The sequence below is a fragment of the Eublepharis macularius genome, chromosome 2 (genome assembly GCF_028583425.1).
Source record: "Eublepharis macularius isolate TG4126 chromosome 2, MPM_Emac_v1.0, whole genome shotgun sequence".
NCBI lineage: Eukaryota > Metazoa > Chordata > Lepidosauria > Squamata > Eublepharidae > Eublepharis > Eublepharis macularius.
This window is the reverse complement of record NC_072791.1, coordinates 58,575,119-58,592,369: the sequence shown is the minus strand read 5'-3', so window position 1 is coordinate 58,592,369 and position 17,251 is coordinate 58,575,119. Positions and strand designations below refer to the sequence as shown.

The 17,251-nt window shown below is 39.0% G+C and overlaps 1 long non-coding RNA gene across 1 annotated transcript; it reads left to right on the top strand.

Moving 5' to 3' along the window:
* The first annotated feature begins 4,292 nt into the window (after positions 1–4,292).
* Positions 4,293–9,565, top strand: LOC129324959 (uncharacterized). Its single transcript, XR_008596568.1, has 3 exons — positions 4,293–4,380; positions 5,889–5,940; positions 8,787–9,565. It is a non-coding gene; the product is annotated as an uncharacterized LOC129324959 (long non-coding RNA).
* The last annotated feature ends 7,686 nt before the right edge of the window (positions 9,566–17,251 follow it).

Here is a 17,251-nt window from a genome sequence, read left to right as displayed (position 1 = left end):
TGCCACCTTTTTGCCTGTCAGCTCTACTGCAGACACATGGACTTGACCATTCTTCTTTACCCACTGGATGGGCCCTGCTCCTTGTTGGATTTGTGCACACAAGCAAGGTATGGGTTTCCAGCCTGACCACAGTACAAATTATGCAAAAATGTAATTGTAACAAAATTTTGTTGCCTGGCTGTAGGGCTGAAAGAAGCAATGCCATTTTAAAGGATGTTTTAAAATACATTTCCCATTCTTTCTCTTGCATGCAGTTACAAAGAACTTCTAGAGTGAAGACTTTGTCAATGACATTGCACCAAAATCTTCCTGGAACTCAGCCATGCTTGCTGACAAACCCAAAGCATTCTAGGATTTTTCCCCCCAAGAAGAAAACCCAGAGAGATAGAATATCGCTGTACAAGGCATTCTCATTCTAACTTCTCTGAGGCAGAAATTAAAGGTGTACTACAATAAACAGGGATGTAGATGCAAATATTATCACTGCATATTCTGAGCAAAATTTTCTGTTCTGCAACTTTTATGATTCTGTAATACAAGAGTCACAAAGCTGCAAGCATAAACTTGTCCCTAGTAGTGGTGATGATGCAGCTGGCTTCAAAAATACACTTCTTTGACTCCAGTATAGGTGACCTCTGGCTGTCTAACAGCTTCCAAGCAGAGGAGCGTGCAAGCATAAAATAAAGCAGTTTTTAGCTTTTCAGCTGCTGTGGTTGTTTGAAAACTAGGAAAGTAGAAGCTAGGCTACCAGGCCTTGATGTTTTGAAAGTCACCTGTCAAGTCTCGTTTTGAACAGAAATTACCTACACAAATCTTAAATCTATGTATAGTTTAGCAAGCTGGAGTTTCTTGTGATCTTATAATTTTAATTATTGCTATGTTTATCTAACCCCTTCCCATTTTTTGTGAGGTCTGTGCTTGTGCAAAACTCTTATGAGCTACTGTGAAAAATAACTTTCTTTGTTCTTACAAATAAACACCAAATAGCCAAAGCAAAACTGAAATAATTTAGAACCTTGAAGCTGTTTACTGAGAAATATTGGTCTCATTTTATCAGTGGGGTGTACTTCAAAGAAAGTGTGCATGACTAGAGCCTTAATTGATAATAACTCTGCTTTTATAAATGATGGATGCAAATATTGCTGTCTTTTATTATTAATATGTGTATTTAATTTTATACCATTATGCCTTTTACAGAGGCATTCTTTTATTTTGGATTTACCAAGTTATAAATTAAGTTGTTATTTCCCACTGTCTCAGATCACTGGACATGTTTGGAAAAGGAACTGCCACAGAAAATTATTGGATGTTTTTGATGGCACACTGTGTCTGTGACATTAACCAAAACCTTGAGGGAGAAGGGTGGGATACAGAGACACACACAGAGAGAATTAAGGATGTATTTTAAATTGTTGCACCTAGTTCCAATAGAACGAGCGTGTGTGTTTCTGTGTCTGCCTAAACCAAGAGGCTTTTTCAAAATTAGGCCTATAGGCTGCGCTCTCACTCATGCTCTCTCTCTCTCTCTCTGAGGAGAGGGTTAAAACTGGTATTGTGTTCCTTCAGGGTAAGTCCAGTAGCCTGTGTGCCTGTCTGATCGAGGGTCTGTTACAGTATATAATTGACATTTGAGGCAATTTATTTATATTAAAACTGTAAACTCTTCTCCTTTGCCCTGTCTGAGGTAATCCAAGCTTCTGGCACTAAAGTCAGGCCCTAATTTAGCAGACTTTTCTCTGAGCCTAAGCTGCTATATATTGATTTTTCTCCAGCACTGCATATGTGTAGGTTAGCTTCTCTTATAGTCCAGAAAAAAGTGCTACCCTCTGATTTTATCCCAAAATGGGTTTTGAATCTTGACCTCCCTAGAAGCACGTTGTTTAGCCATGTTGTGAGGATTTCTAAATATCTAAATTTCTGGTTTTCTACATGGGAATTGTGTGAGGGTGAGGTATTTGTCTTAGCTTCATCATGCGTTTGTGGTGGTGGAAAGTGCTGTCATGTTGTAGCCAACTTTGTGTTTACCTCAGGTAAAAAGGCAGAGAGAGGTTTGTTGACCTTTGGGCAGGTAAAGTGGATGCTTTTTAATGGATTTTTTTTAATTTAAGACCCTCAATAACACTATGTGGGGGTTTAATTAAAGGGAGGATTAAAGGGAGAGTGGCTTTTAAGGAAATGGGATTTAAAGGCTGATATTAATGACAAGAGAGAATGCTAGGCAGGATAGAAATCCTGTGTGAAATTTGCTTATGTAAAACGGTTCATAAGAAGTTGGAACATAAGCAGTGTTAGGTAGTTCTGTAGGATTATTCAGCAGGAGAAGTACTGTGTATTGTTCACACACCACACTGTTTGAAGAATATCTTATATGCCAATAGCCAAGTGGCGCTGATCCGAGGCTATTTCTTGAAGATAGTATTATTCTTGAGGATAATATGGAGGCAAGGAGAATCTGGAGACTACACCCATGAATGGGCAAGATAGCTCTTCCTACACACCTGAAAAATGCCCCAAGTTTGCAGAAAAATCTGAAATCTAAAAAAATTATATGGAGATGGGATTTGAAAACCTGAAATGATAAAAGGAGCATCTGTAGCTTTAACCAGATACCCTCAGTGGCTGTTGCTAGGCCATCATAACATTTTACCCAGTATTTTAGACTTGGTTTCTGTCAGTAAAAGGGGAAGGGACATGACTCATTTCAGGGCTGTTTGGATCTTTGAGGGAGGAGTTATTGGGGCCAGACCCAGAAGCAACCGCTGGGTGACTTGATATCACATGACATGCATGACTCATCCAGGCCTGGCTGCTTACTACAGTTCAACAGCAGCCCCCTCCTCCACAAAAGCCAGTGTAGTGCAGTGGCTAGAGTTTCAGAGGAGGATCCAGGAGCCCCAGGTTTGAATTGCTACTCTGCTGTGGAAGCTCATTGGCTGACTTTAATCCAAGCTAACCTACCTCTTAAGGTTGTTGTGAGGATGTTATGGAGGCAAGTAGAATGATGTAAACTGCTTTGGGTACCCATTATGGAGAAAGGCAGTATATAAATGAAGTGAATTAAGAAATATAGGTGAAGATGGGGGGGGGTAGATAATAGGTAAATTGTTTAGTGGGTTTAAAGGAGAGAAGGACATAGGGAATGGTGAGCATATGGAAGCTGCCAGGTGGAGGGAAAGAGGAAATAGTGTAGGGAAGGGGATGCAGGGAGAAAAGAAGTATCCCTTAGAAGTCCTCCCAGGATCCCCACCATGCAACTGGGCCCAGTTCACCTAGCACTGCACAACTGAGCCATAGGGTAGAGGCTGCCGGAGGAGGGGGTAGAAAATAAAGGTGGGGGCAGACAAAGGTGGGAAGGAGAGAAGGAAGCAGGAAAGGGGAGAGAGGCTATGGGGGCAGGGAAGGGAAAGAGGACATGGCTGGGGAGTGGAAAATGAGACGATTTCCGCAAGTCCTTGTGGGTCCCCACTTGTAGGTATTCTAATACTGTGGAGTCTTTTCATCTTGAACTGTTCACAGAAGTCACTAGGGATATCCCAAAGTTCATCATTGAGGTGCAGGAAGTAGTGATCAGGAATTTAGAGAAGAGAGAATATGAGAAGCCCTTATTCCTTTAGTATTGGCATGCATAATGCCATTCCCCAAAGTTTTATCTCTTTTCAAAGGTTGTGTGTGTGTGTGTGGGGGGGGGGGTATTTTCCTCTTCCAAATTCCTCTCTTGTGTGAATTGAAAAGTAGCAAAGGCTTAATATCTGTGATCCTTACATATTTATATGAAGAACTGGGAATTACTATTTTAAATATTTTAAAAGTGTTAATTAAACACAATGCTATTTTCAAAGCAGCAGTAAACAACTTAATAGAAAAGTTGGCTTGCTGGATTCAGTGAATGTGCTGGAAATGTAGGATAGATAACAAGTTTGGGAGTAAAGGTTGTAATCATGAGTTATAAAGCCAAGCTGATAAGAAGATCAGAGGAAACCAAATATGTATGCTTGGAAGAGAACATGAATTATTTCACTTGCCTACAGGACCAAATCAGAACAAGATAATAGTGTATATCATAACTTTGGCTTGTTGTACACTTATTTTTTGCGAACTTGTTTTTGATATTGTGTCTTAAAACCATAGATGGTAGATTGAAACTTCTTATGCTTAATGAATCCAGTCTATCTGTCTTAATTTATGACCTCATTTTCCTATGCATGTAGTTGCTTTTCTGGTGCATTTTTCTTAGATCAGCTGACTTGCATGAGGAGAAACAAAGGCGTGTTTGTAAGAGACTTCTGGTAGTATTTCGCTTGCTTGTTATTTTTCAGTGAATGCTTGGAAAAACAAGTTAGATCTTTTAAAAGGCTTTTTACCACCACATTCACCACAAAGGTAAGCTTTTAACTGATCTGTTTTCTTGCAGTTAAGAATTAAGCAGAATATTTTCTTTCCTATATTATTAGGCAGTTTTAATTGTATCATTCAACATATGTATGAAAAGCTGGAGTCACATAATGGCTATAAAACTAAGCTGCATGGTTGTCTCAGCTTTGCCATGAGCTTACTACATGACTTTAGGGAAACTAATCTTTATTAGTCTTAGCCCTCCAACTACAACAAAGGAATAATAAGTGACCTACCTTATAATAATAATAACATAATAACATTCGATTTATATACTGCCCTTCAGGACGACTTAACACCCACTCAGAATGGTTTACAAAGTATGTCATTATTATCCCCACAACAAAACACCCTGTGAGGTGGGTGGGGCTGAGAGCGCTCCAGAAAGCTGTGACTGGCCCAAGGTCACGCAGCTGGCTTCAAGTGGAGGAGTGGGGAATCAAACCCAATTCTCCAGATTAGAGTCCCACACTCTTAACCACTACACCAAACTGGCTCCTTACCAGGTTACTTTAAGAACTACAACAGGACAATGTATGTTAAATGCTGGACACTCGAAGAGTGCTATACAAATGCTAAGTGTAACTATTGTATATCCAAAACATCTATACATTTTCAGGATGACATCAGAATTTGTAAATAACAGATTTATACCAAAGAACACTTACATACTGAAAATTAGTGAACTGTATTCCATATCTCCACAAGAAACTAAATTGTTTTGCCATAATGTGATGCAAATTATACAATTTTATACAAATAACATCTTTTTTTTAAATACTTGGTTTGCGTAATGAAGAACAAAAGTTTGTGAATAAAAGGTTTCTTATATTTACCACTGGAATCTGTCTCCATTCATGCACTTGTTCAATAAACATTTCTAAATTTTGTTATGTTTTTAAAATGATCTTATCTGTGATGTTTTTCACAGCATGATTAATCTTTAAGAACTCTACCTATAATCCTAAAATTTTCAAGTTTTTTGGGGGGGGAGGAGGTGTCACTGTGGCCTTTTCATCCCCCCCTCCCAGTTGTTTAGAAGGAGACAACCATGGTATATTAGTGAAACTTTCTAGAATCTATAGAATCATCAGAATATGGATTTCTGTTTAATTTTTGATCATCTTTATTATACATATTTCTTTTATACTGTGATTATAATGTTATTCTTTTATTATTGCTATTTAACCTACTGCCAGTTACATTGTATGCCAGAAATTTGACAGGACTGAGTATTATATTCTAGGGGTTGGATCCACCCAGCCTTTCTGCTGATGAAAAAGCAAAGAGGCATCCTCTTTAATCACCCCGCCGAAAAGGCTATGCTGAGAATCATGGGTCTTCCCCCTGCATATATAAAAACCTTGTGGGATGGAGACTGTGGTATGGAGAGGAACTGAGTAAGATTGAGTGAGAAAGGTGGCTGGGTCCAATCCTGGATTTACAGATGTTTTTGTTCTATAGCTGAAATTATTGTATCTTGATTCTGTTAATAGACACCAGAGCTGCATCACGTGGAATGTGTTTGCTGGGCTGTTGTGGAAACAGGTGATTACATTGAATTATAGGATAAGGTATTTTTTTTAATGCGTGTGTTTCTGAATGCTTTCATGATTTCTTTATAGTGAAAATGATGTTTTTATTCTGCTCTTTATATTCAAAACTAAGCTAGGGAAATATAAAACAATGCCTCATTATACCAATAAGATTAAATACCCAAAACAAAACCCCACATAATCACACAACTGTTTGTGTTCAGCAGTGTTTTTATTTTTTAAGAGCCCTATAGCTTACCTTCACCACTAAACAAGCTGCTTTTGGAATTCTTAGGCCAAAATCACACATTTGTCATTAACTTTAGGAAAGATGCAATGTGATTGTAAATCATCCTTCCTGCATGGCCACCAAACATTTCAGAAACCCAGAAGTGCATTTAAACCTGCCTTTCTGTTTTTCACGTTTGGAAATCTGAGAACTGCACATCTAAATTGCTTTTCTGTTTTCATATGTGCATACCAACTGCAGGCAAAGCACTAAAAAGCATTGTGAGTAGCATGTGTAAAATTAGTTTTAGGGTTTAATCAGATGTTGCATTTTACACATGTACTGGTACACATATTTGTAAGTGTATCTGGACCCACTGCCCTAGTTGCAGTTAGCAGCCAAACTTCAGCAGTGAACACATTATCTTTTCTTTTTTGTTATGAACTTTACCTCTGAGTTTTTGTGGGTCAAAGCCCACTTTGTGAAATAGATATACGACAGAGGAGGTCTCTGTGCTCCCCTCCCCCCACTGCTATGCTACGAGGCAGCCTTGGAAAAACAGCTTGTGTGCTGTCTGTTGTTTTCTCCCTCTCTCACCGACCTCACCTTCCCGGCCCAATAAAGCCTGGCATGGTAGAGGTTATGAGTGGGAGGGAGTGAAAAGAGAACCCAGTAACAGGGCAGGACTTTCCCCTCTTGGCAGCAGTGAATCTAGTATAACCAGGCATACAGGTACACATATGATACCCATAACTGTGCACATGTAAAATGTAATCTTGAATTAAGATCTCAGAATCACTTGCTGGTTGGTTCAGGATTGTCATGGATATGAGTAGGTGGAGCAGATGGGCAAATAGTGCTTGACAATTTTTGGTGATGGAACAGCCTAGTGGAGCCACACATTCTGAGAAATGGCCATTCCACCTGGATGAATTCTGTTTACAGCCTACTGGGAAAACAAAAACATCCCTTTGATTCGATAATGCCTCTCTACTGGGTAGAGGAATCTGGCTGGCTTTAGGGTTTCAGAACCCCAAGACCTCCTTGGATAATGTCCCTTTGTCACATGTGGGTGAAAGCCTGAATAGGAGCTACTTCTTTTTGTGTGTGTGCGTGCGTGCATGTGTGTGTGCACGAGTACGTGATCCTGGGTGTGTATAACCAAGAGGAGGGGGGATATACAGAAGGACCAGCAGCTGTGCCATACAGATACTGGCTTGCTTTCTTCAGCCTATGGGGAGCAAATGTACTAAATTGTAAGTCTTCATTTAGCTTAGCAAGATTTGAGTCCAGTAGCAATTTAAAGGCCAACTAGATTTCCAGGGTATGAACGTCACAAAGGGAGCTCTGACTCTCGAAAGCTCATACCCTGGAAATCTAGTTGGCCTTTAAATTGCTACTGGACCCAATTCTTGTTCTTCTACTGCGAACCAACATGGCTACCCACCTGAGACTACATTTAGCTTAATAAACTTTTTTCCTTGCCTTTTATTACTTTAACCTACATCCTAGTGTTGTACTGTATTTACTCTAGAGTTGTGCCTTTGTAGTAATAAAGTTGTTTTAGCTAACACACATTGCCTTGATTTACACCTACATGTTTTTGACAGCTAGCCAACACTACCAAGAGAACTCTTGGACATAAAGTCACCAACTCAATGTTGGGAAATTCCCAGAGATTTGGGGCTGGAGCTGGAGGAGGTCAGGGTTTGGGGACTGGAGGGAACTCAGTGGGGTATGGTACCACAGAATGCACCCTCCAAAGCAACCATTTCCTCCAGGAGAACTGATCTCTGTAATCTGGAGATTAATGGTAATTCTGGGAGATCTCCAAGACCTACCTAGAGGTTGGCAACCCTATGTAGGCAACTGTACCTCTGGGCAGTTGTTGAGATACAAGAGGAGGTCCCCAGCATGGGAGCAAATATCCAGGAGTAGTTGGCAAACCACCAATGGGAAACTCCAGCACCCCACCTAAGAAGCGGGGTTGAGGGAAATAGAAAAGTTTCCTACCTCAGTCTCCCACCTGGGGCTGTGTGTCAGTGAGAGAAATTGGCTGGGGGTATGGGAGGGAAACATTACAAGGATGAACTGACTTGATAAGGTTGTGGGGATGAATGAGATAAGCATTTCATTTTTAAAGTTCTAGTTTAATATAGAATAATATAGTTAACTAGGTTTGAGGAGAGGTTGCTTCAGTTTCTGGCTCTACCACAAACATGTTATGTGTTCTAAAATCAGATTGCTTGATTTTTCTGAGCTGCCTCTTTTGTAGAACAAATTGAGTGATCCAAGAATGTATCCTGTAAGTGTCCTTAAAAAAAAATAATGTGAGAGGCAGCCTTTGCGACATCAGATAAATGGTTTTGTTAGTACAGTTGTTTACTGGATGCCTTGATAGTGTGGGCCTGTACAATAGATTTCTTTATTATACAATGCCATTTTTAAAATTCCAGTTCTACATTTTCACACTGAATTTTATCTGTGAAAATATTCCTCTGTGCTTCTGTGTATTTTTGTTAGAATGGTAAAATAAAAAAATACCATTTAAATAGTCATGGACATAAATAAAGAAAATGTTTTACTGGAGCTCTTTGAATTAACTCATGTACTTATATTAATATTTTCAGAATGAATGCCACCTGTATTGTGTGGGGGATATTTTGGCTGATCATACTGTTCTTCATTGGATGGCCCATAAGCATGTTCTTAGGAGGATTGTATGGATTCTTTGCTCCACTTGCTACTTTGATAGGACTAGATGACTTCAGTGAAGCTTTTATGAAGGGAGTAAATTTGGGGAGAGAGTGTGCTAAAAATGTACACACTGGAAAGCCTTTCTGTTAACAGCGAAGACCACCACCATAAGCAAGCATTCTTCTTTGTCCTGTGGCATATTTTACAACTGTTAAGTATATTCAGAATGTTCCCATTTCTATCCAAATGCTACATGTGTTTTCAAGAGCATGTAATTAACATTTGGCACTCTGTATATAAGTAAACATAGCCAAATTTTTATTGGAGGCTGCAGTTCCTATTTATGTTGCATGTACCTCTAAGTTAATATATTGAAATCAGAGAGAATCTGAGTAACAGCCCAAATTTTAGCTTTATCTCTGTGTCACACCAGACTGAAGATACAAGAATTTGGAACCAACTTATTTGCTGTGTAAGAATCTTTACTGAATCTTAGAGAAGCAGTCTGATGAGATAAATTGGATTTTTGATGTTAACTAAGCAAATTATCCAGTTTAGATATTTGTCACTCATTAAGTTCATGTTCCATAACTACACGCAGTTACTAATGTGTAAACAATATGTTTTAATAGCTTCACTGTTCATTATATTTTAGTATGTTTTAGAAAGCATGATGTTTGTATGGGTTCTTAATAAATGTAATCGTTCAGGTATTTTTATGCACCAGTTGCTATAAATACAAGTATTAAACTACTTAATATTTCCTGTTTTATTTGATGATGACGATGTGTATTTCTTCCCAAATATATGAAATATTTAAATTCTGCACCTGTTGATTTAGAGCACATTAGTTTTTTTAAAAAGATGGCTGCTCAAAACAGAGGAACTTTGTTCATCTGCTTTACCTGGTAGATAAAATCTTCATACGCTGTCACCTCCATAGTACGGTCTTCCTCAGCTCTCCCTTCATTTCGATTGTTGTCAGGCTGTTGTAAACAGAGTAGATCCTTTTCCTCTTTTGCAGCAAAGTATCTTGGCCTCTTAAAATGGACAATGAGTTCTCTGGCCCATGCTTCACTCACCATAGGAATAAAATTTTGGAATGTATTTCCTTCACTTAAAACATTTCCTAGTTCTCAAGGTGACAAGCAATATTTTTTAAATAATTATATAAATATTAAAACAATTTTTAAAACTATAATTACAAAGGTCAGAATGATAAAAACGCCAGCAGGATAACACTGCTGCTTCCTGCCTGCTTGAATCCCAAAAAGTGACAGTCAAGAATATGTTTTTTTCTTGAATGTTACAATCTCTTATCAAATTAATTCATGGCAGTTGTAATCTAGAGCAGAAGAATGATATGGCAGAAGAGACTTATTCCCCTCTGTCTGTTTTTATGCTAGCAATTCTCCCCCTCCAAGCTGCCCTTGAAGGAAAAGATACTGGCCTCATCCTGTAATAGAATCAGCACAAAAGAGGTGGCTTTTTTCTTTGCTAGTTGACATCACTGGGCAATGATTTCTTTGTGTCCAGCAGCATTGGACATCTTTTTACATTACTTTTGTGGTATGGCAGCTACTTCAGTGTGGCTCCTTCCTGTGCCGCTTAGGTAATATGCAGTCCTTGGACTACATGGGAACAATCCATCCTGCAACTCTTCCCTGTGCTAGTCTTGCTTCTCCTAGAAATAATTAAGAGGAAACAGTACTGGGGAGGTGCTGTGGTGTCTCCTATGCTACAAAAGTAATGAATTAGGGGAGGCTTATACACTTTTGGTCATATCCCTGACTTTGCAGCACTCATGCAAGTTCTGGTTTAACTGAATTGGTCATTCTTTGAAATCAGCAAGTGTTTCTCACTTGATTTTCTTCTGTTCTATGCTTGTGATAGGCTATGAATACAATAGGATAGGTTAATTTGTGGATGTTGCTGAGTGTCTGGCAAATCTATGTCTGGGCAGGCCAGTGTTGGCTATATCTAGTATTAGCGATCAGATGTCCTCATGATATTAAGAAGGCTTATGAATATGATAATATCATAAGCCCCTCTTTGTATGTGTTTAGACACAGAAACGGTGCCTAGCCAGGCAGAAAATGGATGCCAGATACCATCTGAGAGCTGGAAAATTACTAGCATGTGAGGTACCAGGCAAGAACAACTTTCAGCCCCCACACCCTGGAGATGTGCCAAGATCCTAAGATAATAGGGTCTTCCCAGAGTTCCTGAATTAATCCCCTTAACGTACCCTTATCCACTCTCCCATTCTGGGCTATTCAGGGCTTTGGTACCTGCACCTATCCAACCATGGCAGGTCATCAGTCATCACTGGTAACTTTAGTAATTCCCAGGAAAGCTTAATCAAACCTTCCCAGTTTCTTTGTCTCATCCTAGAGACAACTTTCCAGTTCTTTGCCTCACCCCAGAAACTATTATTTTTAAATAAAAACTTTTGGTTGAACAACTGCTTCTTTATTGAAAGAATTCTCTAGAGGGGCAATCCTTGTATACATAGATGGCTATCTTGCATTTAGGAACTTCTTGCTGCCTCTCCTTGCATGCTAATTCTCCCAACTTGCAAGGAGAACCTGCATTTGGATAACACTAGGACATGTGTGGTGAAACATACTGTACAAAAATATATGAAAATGATAGAATTCTAACATTGCTTGGGGGACTAGAATTTTTTTAAAAATTGTCAAAACAGAATCATTGTACAAGTTACATTTATTTCCTGCAACTATTTCTTCAGGAATCACATGATGGAGAGTTCGTCTTGGGTTTGGTAATGTTGTTAGCTGAGAGAACAGCCACCTGATCTCATCATAGCGTACTCTTATTTGAGAAGATTTTGCTGTTACTCCCTAGAACTAAACTAAAACTGTCTTTAACAGAAATTCACTGCATGACCAATCTGCTAGGATATATTTTCCCTATACAATATATCTTTGTGAAACACTTTCTGTACGCCAGTTAATAAAATTCAGTTTGTTCTTGTGTTATTTTTTTAATCTTTTCCATCTCAAAGAGATCCATAACTGCATAATGTACTAGTCTATACGATCAGGACTCATCTTGTCAAGCTTCTGCTTTCCAGTCCAAGTCCAAACTATCTAATATTCTATCTGATTTCCTTCTCCATGTTTTTCTTAAAAAAAAAAAGATGTACTCGTTTTAATATCATTTTGTGTGTTTAGTAGGGGAGCACACTGAAAAAAATTCCATTTCAGTTTCAGATCTGAGGTTTCCAAACTAACTCTGTACCTTTATTAGTTTTTCCCCCAGGGATATCATTACCAGTTCATATCTAATCCATTTGTTTTGAGTTTTTTCGTTATGAGTTTCAGCCCCATTCTTTTCAATGAGGGTTTCCAGGCTCTTTGGGGCAGCTGTTTTCATAGTTAACACCACCAAAATTGCACATAAAACACTCCTCCCTGTAGACCATCAACCCACCGAGTTTGAGCACAAACAACAATGGAGTTTGATGTTCATGGACCCTGAAGAATGCTTGAGAAAGGTGTTAAGGTGAGTGTTAGGCAGCTGTGCACATACACACTGTTCTTTTCAAGGGGGATTGGGGAAATGAGGCTCTGGAGCAGTTATTTTCACCCTTAACCAATAATAATAATAGTAACAACATTCGATTTATATATCGCCCTTCAGGACAACTTAATGCCCACTCAGAGCAGTTTACAAGTATGCAACTATTATCCCCACAACAAAACACCCTGTGAGGTGGGTGAGGCTGAGAGAGCTCCAGAGACCTGTGACTAGCCCAAGGTCGCCCAGCTGGCTTCAAGTGGAAGAGTGGGGCATCAAACCCGGCTCTCCAGATTAGAGTCCCGCGCTCTTAACAACTACACCAAACTGTCATTGCCCATTAGTCCCCTTCCCTCTAAACCACTGATCCACCAAGTTTTTCCTCAGTCACAGTGCATGCACACACAACAATGGACCCTGAAGAAGGTAAGAGTTGGCAAGTGCAGTCTATGGCAAGAAACTGGCTGGCAAAGCAGTAGCAAGGCAATGGCGGCATTAAAAACAATGCACATTCCTCCTTCAATGTTTCCAAAACCAATAGGCAGGGAGAGGTCTTCCCTTGCAAGGTCCCAATTGGCAGGGAAACAACGCCATTGCCTGGGTAGCACCAGGGAAAAAAGATGCACTCATGCACATTGTGTGCATTCACCCTTCCTGCCAACAGAGTTAATGAATAAAGTAAGGGCTCTCTCCCTTTGGAATCAGATTAGTGAATGCCTGCCTGCCTGCTGCTGCCGCTGCAAGGTAAGAACCAAAATGAAACACACAAATTTTTTGGTGGGAGGGTGTTGTTATAATTGGGGTTCCCGGATTTGGTTCACCATTTCAGAAGACACTTTAACACAACAAAACAGCTACTTCTGTGCATATTTCTGGCTTGTTTGTTTAGCTTTCCACATACCAATCTAATATCGTTAATCACCAATGACTACAAATTAAGACCTACGGCCATTTAAAATGTATGGACTTTTAGCAGAACAGTCCTCTACTCCCATTTGAGAAAATCTGAAATGATCCCAGTTATTCAACTGACAAGGCTGGTCATTTGAAGGGAGAGTTTCTACAGTAAATGAAGCCTTGTGCCATCCTGATAACGTCCGCCCAATTAATTTTCACGACATGCATCCTTTTTGCACCATGATCTGTGGACCTTTCCTTTTGGCCTCCAATGCAGACAATTGATTCCTAGTGGCTGAACCTTCATCCTCCTCTGAGAATGAATAAACGTGAACTGAAGGCCTCTTTGAGGTTGGTACTGGGCCAACCCTTATTGACTTTCTTAGGAGACATATTATCTATGCTTCAAGCTACTAATAGTTTGGAGCAAGGGGGATGTTGAACCCCTGGGAGCCCTTGTAAAGGCCAAAGAAAGCAACCAAGTCACAAACACTGCCAGTTTAGTGGAACTGGGTTGCAGTCACAGCATTGCAACTTCTTCCTTCTCAGTCCAGTCACTACTGCAGTCAGGATGTAACTTGGGATCATTATGCCACATATAAATTAATCTCTCACCTTCAGTTAAGGCGTAATTGTCTACTGCAAGACATTGGATTAAATAGACAAAAAGTGCCCAAAAATACATTGTACTGATTATTTTTCTAAACGACCAGTATGAAGACACAAATTGCAGCTATGTATGTTTGTTTCTGACCTTTGTCTTCACATCTGGGTTGTGCATTAATTTATAGTGCTACCCTGATTCATCATATGGGAATACATATGATAATAGATCACACTGCTGGCTGCATGGATCCAATTGTTGCATGAACAGTTTTCGCTGTCTAGGACATACTATAATACTTCTGTGTGCTAATGGTACTTCATAACTGGATTTTTTTAAAAATCTACTATTAAAGTAATCCTAAAAGGTTCTACTTAGAATCCTACTCATAGGACTCACACCCTGGAAAGTGTTCCTCAGATTGCACTTTTTTGATTTTTACTTGTTTTATGGTAACATCATATTCAATACTCTATGTATCTTCTTCCTTAATTTTTTTTTTATCTATACACACCTTCTTTTGGTTCTTTGGTTTGTTCAGGTTGTATTAGCAAGGGTAAGGCATATACCAATACACAATTTTGGTCTGAAGTTTCAGATCTCTGAATTCATATATCAGTTGTTTCTAAAGCATATAATTGTCTATATGAAGGCACTGATTGATTTTTAGAACAAAAGTTTATTATGTTATGGTATAATGGTCTATGAATCTGAATACAGTAGACAACATATCCCAGTAGGCTTTTAAACTGAGCTCCCTAAAATACACATGGAAGTGCATTGTTGTATTCTTGAATATTTTCTAAGAAATATTATGAAAGAGGATAGTTCCTTGTTAAGAGGGTTTTAAAAAGAGATAGCAGATTTTCTACTGAATGGACAGCTATTTTTCCATTCCAGTAGCACACTACATCATGATCACCAGTTTTCTCACTCTTTAAATGTTTTACTAAGCAATATTTACACACTGAATAATATCAAATTATCTGTATCATAAATATGTTTCCTAAGGTTTGAGACGCTTTTGGTTTCTCAACGTGTCAAGGCATATGGTATACTTCTGCAACACTCAATGAACTCTGCCATTCTTTTACTTCACTGCCTTTCTCTGTGAGGGGGCAGTTTTCTCAATAGTATCAGTTCTGTAAAAAGCTCTAGGGCAAGCATGTGTGAGAAAACAGAACTCATTTTTACTGTGAAAAAGCAGGATGTGTGTTAAAGTGACATCTAGTGTTGATGACCTTTCTATATCACCCTCTCGTGGACTTATTTCCTCTTTTTTATAGTCAGTTTTCTATTCTGTCAGCTCTGCACTGTTCTGGTATGTATAGTGTCAGCTGACTGCTACTGAAGTTAAGTGTACAAGAAGGTCAATGACTGTTGTAAAATGTATTGCATCTTATCTGGTAAGCTGCGGCTCAGTGGTAGGTATTTGCTTTGCATGCAGAAGGTTCCAGGTTCTATGCCCAGCATCTCCAATTGTAGGTAGCAGGTGCTGTGAAAGACCCGTCTGAGACTTTGGACAGCTGCTGCCAGTCTGAGTAGACAGTACTGATCTTGATGGTCTAATGATCTGATTCAGTATAAGGCAGCTTCATGTGCACCAGCTAGTAGCAATAAGCACAAGCAAATTGCCATGCAATTGAACACAAGCCTCAGCCTATAGCAACAACCTGTGTAAGTTCACCGGCATGAATTATTTGTTGACATTTTCTGGGCCCAGGCAGGAGTTACGCAATCAGTCATTCTCTTTGAAGTGGACAGCACAACCCATACTTTTAGAGAAGCATGTACTATATTTATTTTATTTCTTTATCTTTATTTACATTAATTATGGTCTGTCTTTCTCACTGAGACTCAAGGCAGGTTACACAGTGTAATTCAATACAGTCAACAGCTGGGATATTCAATAAACGATACTATAGAGTATGGGTTGCAGAAACTGAAAACCAGCAGAAATCTGATGCAGAGCTGAAACATAGTTGAAACAAAACATAAGCCATTTGATGTAATAAATGATAGTAACAGCTAGCACACAGTAGTATAATCCAGAGTACCTATCCCTCCACTGAAGCACCTCCTTGAACCAGTTCCCCACAGCACAACTCCACTTCCTGTGAATGAAAACCAGCTAGCAGAGTGGAAGGACAGTAATAGGAGAGGCCCAACGGGAAGCTGCTGAATTGGAATTCATATGTAAATTTGACTCAGTCAGACTTGGATTGAATAGAGACTATTAATGGTTATTTCATTATCAGAAGTAACTGATTTCATTAACTGATCTTATCAGAAGCAAACTGATTTGCATCTACTCCCCCCTCCCCTCACCACCTATATAAATATGGGCAGTTTCTTCTTGCCCTCCATGCATCTGACGATGAGAACTGTGATTCTTGAAGCTTATGCTACAGTAAAGATGGTTAGTCTTAAAGGTGCTACTGGACTCTTTACTATTTTGCTACTACAGACTAACACGGCTAACTCCTCTAGTTTTATACATGTTACCTACAGCATGAAATGTCATTGCACCACCAATAACATTATAACCCTTTCACAATAATTTCAAGAACATGGTCAATGTTTTTGTTGAACTGTCCACCATGATTCCAAGATCTCTTTCCTGTTAGTCCCTGCTAGTTCATATCTCATCAATGCATATGTGAAATTAGGATATTTTGTCCCAAACTGCATCATTTTACACTCATTTATGTAGGATGTGGATTAAATGGACTAGAATATTTTCAAGTGCCTTTATTATATTTTCAAGTGCCTTTATTGTAGCTTTACTGTGTAAGACAGAGAGTAACCAACTAAGACCTTAATCAGGCATGATGCCAGCTGTAATGAACGTATCTGAGCACCTGCTATCTGTATCTGAGCACCTATTTGTAGTTTAATAGAAGACTGTCCACATATACATACAGGGCTAGTCTAAGGAGTAGCTGAACATATATATTAATACACTTATAGGGTAGTGAGAGAAACTTCTTTTTGAACCATGCAGATTCGTGGCCTGTTCTGCCTCAGGCCCAATTAAGAAGAAGCAGACAGATAGAGTCCGATGAGGAAACTGAGTTACTTTATTCGAATAGAGGGAAGACCCATAGTTCTTCAGAGGTCTGAGAAACATTACATCAACTTTTATCACCTTGGGTTCATTATGTATTCAGTAAGTTATTGGTTGAGTTAGTTATGTGTACATATGACTTCACATCATTCTATTGGTTTAGCATAATTAGGGATTGTCCCCTTACTCAATTAACACTTGTAAAAGTTGTTTATCATTTCAAAGAACAAATACTCTTTCTTTGGCAACTCTGATATCAGTTCAAGTATCCATTGGGCAAATGTGTA